We start from the raw sequence: 7,681 nt of genomic DNA on the forward strand, positions 1-7,681 counted from the left end.
TCATCACTAAGTGCTACACTTGCCACCTAGAAATTTTCAGAGAAAACAGATCTTGATAGGTGTTGGGTGCAGCAATATTTCTCCTCCTGTTACAGCCATTTTGGGGTTTGATTTTTTTTTAAAAAAAAAAGAAAAGAAAAACCTGGTAAATAAGATTTCATTATGATCTGAAATGATATGGTGGCGTTCATCAAAGCAATACAGGAAACAGATTAGAAGACGTGTTCTCAGATGCTGGAGCACTGTTAAGATGAAAGAACAACGGCAAGAACTTCTAATTAAACTCTAGAAAACAGACGTATCTGCCTCCTGAGGCGCAAGGGCTGTGTATCACAGGCATGGCATCAAGCTTCCCAAACTCTTCAGAACAGGAGTGGTTGAAAAACTCATTCTTTACAAATGCCAATACCAACTGACTTATCCTCACCACCTGATCTAATGTACAGCTCTGAATGCACTTAGAATCAAGGAATTGTAGCACCAGGGACATTAGTCCAACACCCTGCAGTGCAGGAATCTTTTGACCAACGTGGGACTCTAACCCACAACCCTAAAGTTAAGAGTCGCTGGTACTTCCCAAAATGTTGTGACGCAGGTCTTAATCAGAAACGTTTCCCAATGCCTATTTTATGAAAGATGCATATTCAAATACAAATGTTCGTGCTGATGTTTTAAAAATGCAGATTAATACAGAGACTAGACAGAACAGACTTGTGAACACATGAAGAAACTGTCAGACTAAAAGAAGATTGATCCAATGATCCCTGCTTCAGGACCAATCTCAAAATAGTTGGGAGCACATCTTCCCTTTGCTAGTAAATTCAACACTTTTCTAGCAGGTGACAGCAGGGGGAATGCATAACTTTTAGCCACAGCTGTTGATACTAGGAAAAAATTTACACAAGCTCAAAGACTCACTGCAGTGTAGCAAGAGCACATATCTTGCATCTGAACTGTATTCAGCGTACTGTATCCCGAAACCTAAGATTGTTTGACTGGTTTACTGGTCAGTTGGAAGTTTTGTAAACTGGCTGCAATATTACACACAGCTACCTGCAAATAAGCCCAACTGAACTCACTGTGGTTTACTCACAAGTTTACATGCATATGACTACACTGTTAGGCATGCCCAAGATCATTGTTTTCAGTGGCTAAGTCTGCATGAGATCAGGCTACTGATGCCAGTAACAGTCCCCTAGAGCCCTCCTTCGTATTAGTCAGCATAGGAAAGTGGATAAATACTTTCCCCAGCCCTATAATACTAAATTTAATTAGGTCACATTTCCTCTGTCTTGAAATGGCAGAAGCTATGTACAGCAGACTGCACAGAGCTAATGAGAAAATTATGCACAAAGCATCTTGCACTACAGCGGCATCCTAGGCTCAGCTGACCAGCTTGTTAGTCACAATTCTGTCACTGTCAGAACCATTCTGAGGTAACTTTTAACTTCTTCTTGAACACAATGCCTATCCGGTCTCGATGTAGAATAGGCTCAGTCTTTCCAAACTCTTTGGAGAATCCTCAAAAGGATCTGGCAAGTTCAACGGAAGCTAGAAAGGCGTTTTCTGTCAACCTCTACCATCTCCAAATATCTGAAGGGTTGTCAGATGGAGAAAGTGTGTTTCCTGCTGCTCCAGGATGAATGGTATCAATGGAATAAGATCACAGGAAAGGAGATTCGGACTAAACATAAGGAAGAACTTTCTGACACACCTTCGTTGGAGGTTTTTAAACAGAGATTGAATGGTCATCTGTCAAAGATTACTTAGCTGTGATTCCTACAATGCATGCAGTTGGGCCAGATACTGCAACTCTTGGGGGTCGCTTCCCACTCTACAGTTCTACCACCCCCTGTCTTCACTTAGGCCTTCCCCCCCCCTTTTCCTAATTTTACCTAGATAGAAAGGAATATGGAAACAAATAATGGCAGTGCTGGAACAGCCAGACCCAGTCACATACAAAATTTGGATCAGCTCATAATTGGCTCAGCTTTTCCAGGCTAGGGTTAGTTTACTTCCGCACCAGCTTTTTATAAAGTTTGCCACTATCCCTACATTTTTACCTTCCCAAGCAAGACTAGGTCAGCCTAACTTCAGTATTTGAAACCATCCAATCACATTGTTTACACATCTCTTTAAACTAGTTTTTATAGGTGACTGCAAGTCTTTAAAATGCAGTCAAATGTTCACAAATCAACAATACATTTGATAATTAAATACTACATTTCCAAGTAAAGATGCATGTTCTGGAACCTCAACAAATTTTGGTGACACAGTTGGGGGAAGTAGAAATAGGGTTGCCGTATTCCCAAAAGTAAAAATCCAGACAATGTTGTTGAGCTTTTGGGGGGGATTTTTAAAGCATTAAAAATTAGTAATAATCGCCCTACTATGGCAGCCCTAGTAGAAAGTAGATATGCCCACTGCCATTCCTCACAGTTAATTTTAAGATGGCAATCTTTAAACAATGTGATTAAAACTCTGATTACTAAGAAATTGTGTGTTAAGTTGTTGATTGACAACATTTTTACATTCCCAGGCAGGACTAGGTCAGCCTGTGACATCAAAATCTTGAAGGAGCTGCCAAAATGTAGGCAACACAGATCTCGCTTCGTTGCCCCTGAAACGTTAAGCAACTAGTGTGCTGGAAATATTTGTTGCAAAGTGCTAGCTAAATAACAAAATAGAAAAATGGGTCATCTCATGTGCAGTTCATTCTACACAACTATTACTGAAAAAATTAACGGTTTGGTAATATGCTGATTTGCAACATCATAATCAATTGATTTAGTCACTCAATCATTTTTTTAAAAAAATCTTCAATAAGGTGGTGAATGTTTTAGTTGATTCATAGGACAATTTCATTCAACAGTTATATGGTAGGTTGACCTTTTTTGATTTGATAGCCTAGTTTGCCCAAATTACAGATCTCTCATCTGCTTGTTCAGTCCTCATTCTGACACCCATCAAGGGCACATTAGTAAGAGGGCTTAATCTACCAAGAACATCCCAAAATATATTGCCAAGGTCCTTCATCACCACACTGCTGGTGGATGTGGAACATGGATAAGAAACTGGATCCAGCCAGTGGGCCACATGTTGACCATGATATCAGTTGAAGCATTTCCCTTTGCCTGTGTGGTATGAAAGCAAACCACAAAGGCAAAGTGTTGGCAGGTGCAGATTATCAGTTGACAGCAGAGATGGTATCTTTATCTGCCCTCACATCTGACATCTTACACAACATCAGGTATAGGGCACAGGAAAATGGCTTGGGGAAAATGACTTTGTGGGTCAAAACAGGCTTTCTCAGCCTGATTATGCACTTTCCCAATACAGTGGTACCTCAGGTTACATACGCTTCAGGTTACAGACTCCACTAACCCAGATATAGTACCTCGGGTTAAGAACTTTGCTTCAGGATGAGAACAGAAATCATGCTCCGGCGGTGTAGCAGCAGCAGGAGGCCCCATTAGCTAAAGTGGTGCTTCAGGTTAAGAACAGTTTCAGGTTAAGAACGCACCTCCGGAACGAATTAAGTACTTAACCTGAGGTACATCAGATTCTCACAATACACATCCACCAACAAACAACCACTGGGCATGGAGGTGGGTGGTTTACACACCTTCCACCCAAAATGCAGTGCAACAGTTATACCAGAGAACCAAAAGGTGTGTCAAGTTTTCAGCTGGCCACTGTTGTTGTGCCTTTGAAATGCAACACCTTAGAAGGCAATTACGCCCAACTCTGCTCAGCAACCAAAGCCAATTTTTCTCCCTCCCACCCTTATTTTTGTCTTTGTATCAGAAAGGCACCCAGCCAATTTGGTTGCCAACAAATATTGCCACAGACATTTCTGACATCACGGTCTTTCCAACGAGTGGCTCCTGTCCACATTTGTTAATTGTCTTACTTTAAATGTTGTGAGGATCCTATGCCCTTTTGAAATGTGTTTTTTGGGGAGTGGGAGTTATTGGGTTGTTGTTTTTATTTTGATTATGTATTTTGTGGTTTTATATTTTGATTTTATTCTGTGAACTGCCCTGAGATCTCCAGGTATAGCGTGGTATATAAATTCAATAAATACCGGTAACAACAACAACAGCTACCAACAACTCCATGCAGCAAAAACCTCTGTTTTCGCATTCCTACACATCAAGCTGCTGTTAAAAGACAGATCAGGTTACTTCCACACACACACATACACACCGCTTGGTTGGCAGTCCTATTGTCTACTTCCACACACACACACACATGCCACTTGTGTATGGTTGGCAGTCATATTGTCTAATGGTGCCATCTGACAACTCTAGCCACTTCGGGGTTCTTTAAAGGTAAAGGGTAAAGGGACCCCTGACCATTAGGTCCAGTCGTGACCAACTCTGGAGTTGCGGCGCTCATCTCACTTTATTGGCCAAGGGAGCCGGTGTACAGCTTCTGGGTCATGTGGCCAGCATGACTAAGCCGCTTCTGGCAAACCAGAGCAGCGCACGGAAACGCCGTTTACCTTCCCGCCGGAGCAGTACCTATTTATCTACTTGCACTTTGTGCTTTCGAACTGCTAGGTGGGCAGGAGCAGGGACCGAACAACGAGAGCTCACCCCACCGCAGGAATTCGAACTGCCGACCTTCTGATCGGCAAGTCCTAGGCTCTGTGGTTTAACCCACAGCGCCACCTGCATCCCTTCGGGGTTCTTTACTTGCACCTAATTTAGTGTACCCGTCTTTGATAGTCATTCCACCTGTTCCAACTTGCAAAAGCATATCAGGAGTTTTGAACCCATGTGTCCCCTTCTCCCAACTGACACGGCTATAAGTGATAACTGATAAAGAAATCTGGGTTTGCAGGCTGCACAGTTGGCTTTGATCAAGGTGCACAGAAGGTGACCCCCCCCAAAAAAAAGACAGCACACACAAACACTTCCCAGAAGGCCAAGATGTGTCTCAGTTTTGCACAGAAACCTGTAGCAAAGAGCACAAAGGGTTTCTACTTGGATTTATGCCAAAATGGTACAGCTCAACTCTCCACTGCCTTCCCCATTACATAACCTGTTGCTATTCATGTACACACAATGTAAGCCCTAGAGAGGTGCCGTGCCGGGGAATGTGACTCGCTACCGGCTGAACAAAATTGAAACCTTCCACACCACAAAATAGCAGAGCTGTCTATAAATACGACCCACACTTGTTGCTAACAAACAAAAAGCCATGGGAGAGAAGCTGAAACTTCAGCACAAGTTTAGTCATTTAGAGAGTTGCGCCGGGGCGCGGTGGGTAACCACTCTGTGTTGTGATACTCTTCCCCTTCTAAGCCTGTTGAAACTGTAACAGCCACAGAATCTGCATAAAAAAAAAGATTTGCATGTCTTTCAGCCCCAAGCAAAGATGCAACTCTTGCAAACGATGGGGAGTTCTCAACAAGCAAAGGAAGAAATGAAAAGGACCAGGAGAAGATCCATCATTGATCGTACTTACTGCAAAAGGAGTAGAGGGTTCATTAAAAAATAAATAAATAAAGATGTATATGGTTCTGCTAGGGGATAAAACCCTCCAATTATCATCCTCTCCCGAGCAGTGAGATCCCCCTCTAGGCGATTCATTAGTTAACAATAAAACGTTCCACTTTTCATTCACCAAATCACCAGCCAGCCCAGCGAATTCTCAGGCGATTGAGAAAAGAATTTCTTTCTTTTTTAATAAATAAAAGTGAAGGAGGGAGGGAGCCTGCCAGGCGCCTTTACTCACTGAAAAGTCTGCAGTCTGGGCGCAGCCGGTTATGCTCTCTAATTAAAGTCATTTAGCAAAAAAAAGGGGGGGAGAAAAAAAGGGGGAGAAAATCATCTCTCCGCGGTCCCCACCCACTCTGAGGTTTCGGGATTCAGTAGCTCCCGAGGGAAGAAGAAAAATAGAGACTGAGAACCGGAGGCGTGCTTGTCGGAGGCGAAGGCGGACACTTCTCGAAGACGCTTTGAATAAATAAACCCACCTACAAATTCCGCGTTGCCGCGTTTAAGGCTGGAATCTTAAACCCACTTCGAAAGGGAGGAGGCGGGATTCCTTCCCAGCAAAGAGGGCATTACTTCCGTGTAAGGGACGGTGGGATCGGGATCTGGCGCACATTTACTCCAGAGTAATTCCCTCTTCCTTCCGAGGAAACCTGCCTTGGCTCGGAGCGCACAAAGGAGAAGCTGCCCCTGCGTTTTGTTTTGACGGCGAAGCCAACGTGCGCGTCGCTCCCGCCTCCCGCCACAAGAAGCTTCTACCTACAAAGGGATGGGTGGGGGAAGGGAGTCGCTGGCTCTCTCCTACCAGATCAGGCATTGCGGAACACATCGATCTCCTCTCCTTTTATTTTGGGGGCAAATAACTCATCTGCCCCCGATCAGTGTACCCCAGCCGAAAGAGCGCGCGTGGAAAGCGGCTACCTTGCAATTATCTCCTCGCCAACAAGACGCGCGCTGACAACTTGATGGAGAATCAATCTGCAGCCGTTGCTGTGGAGACGCGGCGGCTCCGAGCTCTCAACGCCCCCCCCCCAAAAAAAAAACTCCTCCCAACTCCCTTTCAACTTCAGGGGAAGTTGCTGCCATCCCGTTTCTGTCCCATCCCCTTTACATTTCGGAACCCGCGGCGGGAGAGAGCGGAACTTCCCACTCGCCCCCCTTTAAATGGAACTCGAGCGCCACTTTTGGCGAACTGGGAAATAAGAAATGACTAATGGAGCTGTAATAGCTGGATGGGGGAAGGAAAAAAACTTCCTTCTCCCCCACTCATTTTTCTTGCCAGGGCAAGGGTTGTGTGTTTTTCTTGCTCGCTGTGTTTGCTTTAACTCATCGGCCGGGAGCGATTCCCCTTGTTTCCAAAGCTTTAAAGCAGCCATAACCCGGTTGGTGTTCGTGAGAGGTTAGCAGTGCTAGCCTATGCAGCGGTCTACTCAGAAGTAAGCCCCCGTGAATTTGATGGGGCTGCCTTATACTCCCAGGTCAGTGGATGCAAGTGGACCAGCAGCGTTATTCCTGCTGCTGATTTCAGTGAGACTGTCAGAGCAAAGATGTGCGTGTTTACCTGGAAGGAAGAATGTGTTCCTTGAATTCCGCCCACGCTTAGGCTCCTTCCCACAGGTGTAGAGGAATGCAGTCTCAGGTAAAGAGTCAGGTATTCTAGGACATCCCGATGGTGCAACTATAGATCGCTTCCAACTATTGCTTATTATGTCTTAAATTTCCACACCACCCTTCATCACAGGGCGGTTTGCAATACAAAAACACAAAAAACATAGCATAACCAACATAACAGTAACACATGCACACACACAGTTTAAGAGGCCATGGATTGTTCAATCAGCCAAAGGCCCAGGAGAAGAGGAATGATTTTGCCTGGTACTTAAATATATGTAGTGAAGGTGCCAGGCAAACCTCCCTGGGGAGAGCATTCCACAAGCAAGGAGCCACCACAGAAAAGGCATATTCTAGTGGCGGGTGGTGCTGTGGGTTAAACCACAGAGCCTAGGACTTGCTGATCAGAAGGTCAGAGATTTGAATCACCACCACAGAGTGAGCTCCCGTTGCTTAGTCCCTGTTCCTGCCAACCTAGCAGTTCGAAAGCACGTCAAAGTGCAAGGGAACGTAAACAGCGTATCCATGCGCTGCTCTGGTTCGCCAGAAGCGGCTTAGTCATGCTG

General features: G+C 44.7%; 1 protein-coding gene across 4 annotated transcripts in view; it reads right to left on the minus strand.

The window, feature by feature from the left end:
• PRR5L (proline rich 5 like) overlaps positions 1 to 6,738 on the minus strand; it is a 70,581-nt gene extending 63,843 nt beyond the window's left edge. Inside the window, exon 1 of one of the 4 annotated variants that reach the window (XM_082226387.1) lies at positions 6,310 to 6,738. The gene's annotated coding sequence lies outside the window, so the exon portion shown is untranslated. Of the gene's footprint in view, positions 1 to 5,745; positions 5,886 to 5,986; positions 6,238 to 6,309 lie in introns of those variants that run through there. The other 3 variants (XM_082226388.1, XM_082226391.1, XM_082226389.1) reach the window with 3 other exon arrangements.
• Between the last annotated feature and the right edge of the window lie 943 nt (positions 6,739 to 7,681).

This window comes from Podarcis vaucheri (genome assembly GCF_965113315.1).
Source record: "Podarcis vaucheri genome assembly, chromosome: 1".
In the NCBI taxonomy this organism is placed as follows: domain Eukaryota; kingdom Metazoa; phylum Chordata; class Lepidosauria; order Squamata; family Lacertidae; genus Podarcis; species Podarcis vaucheri.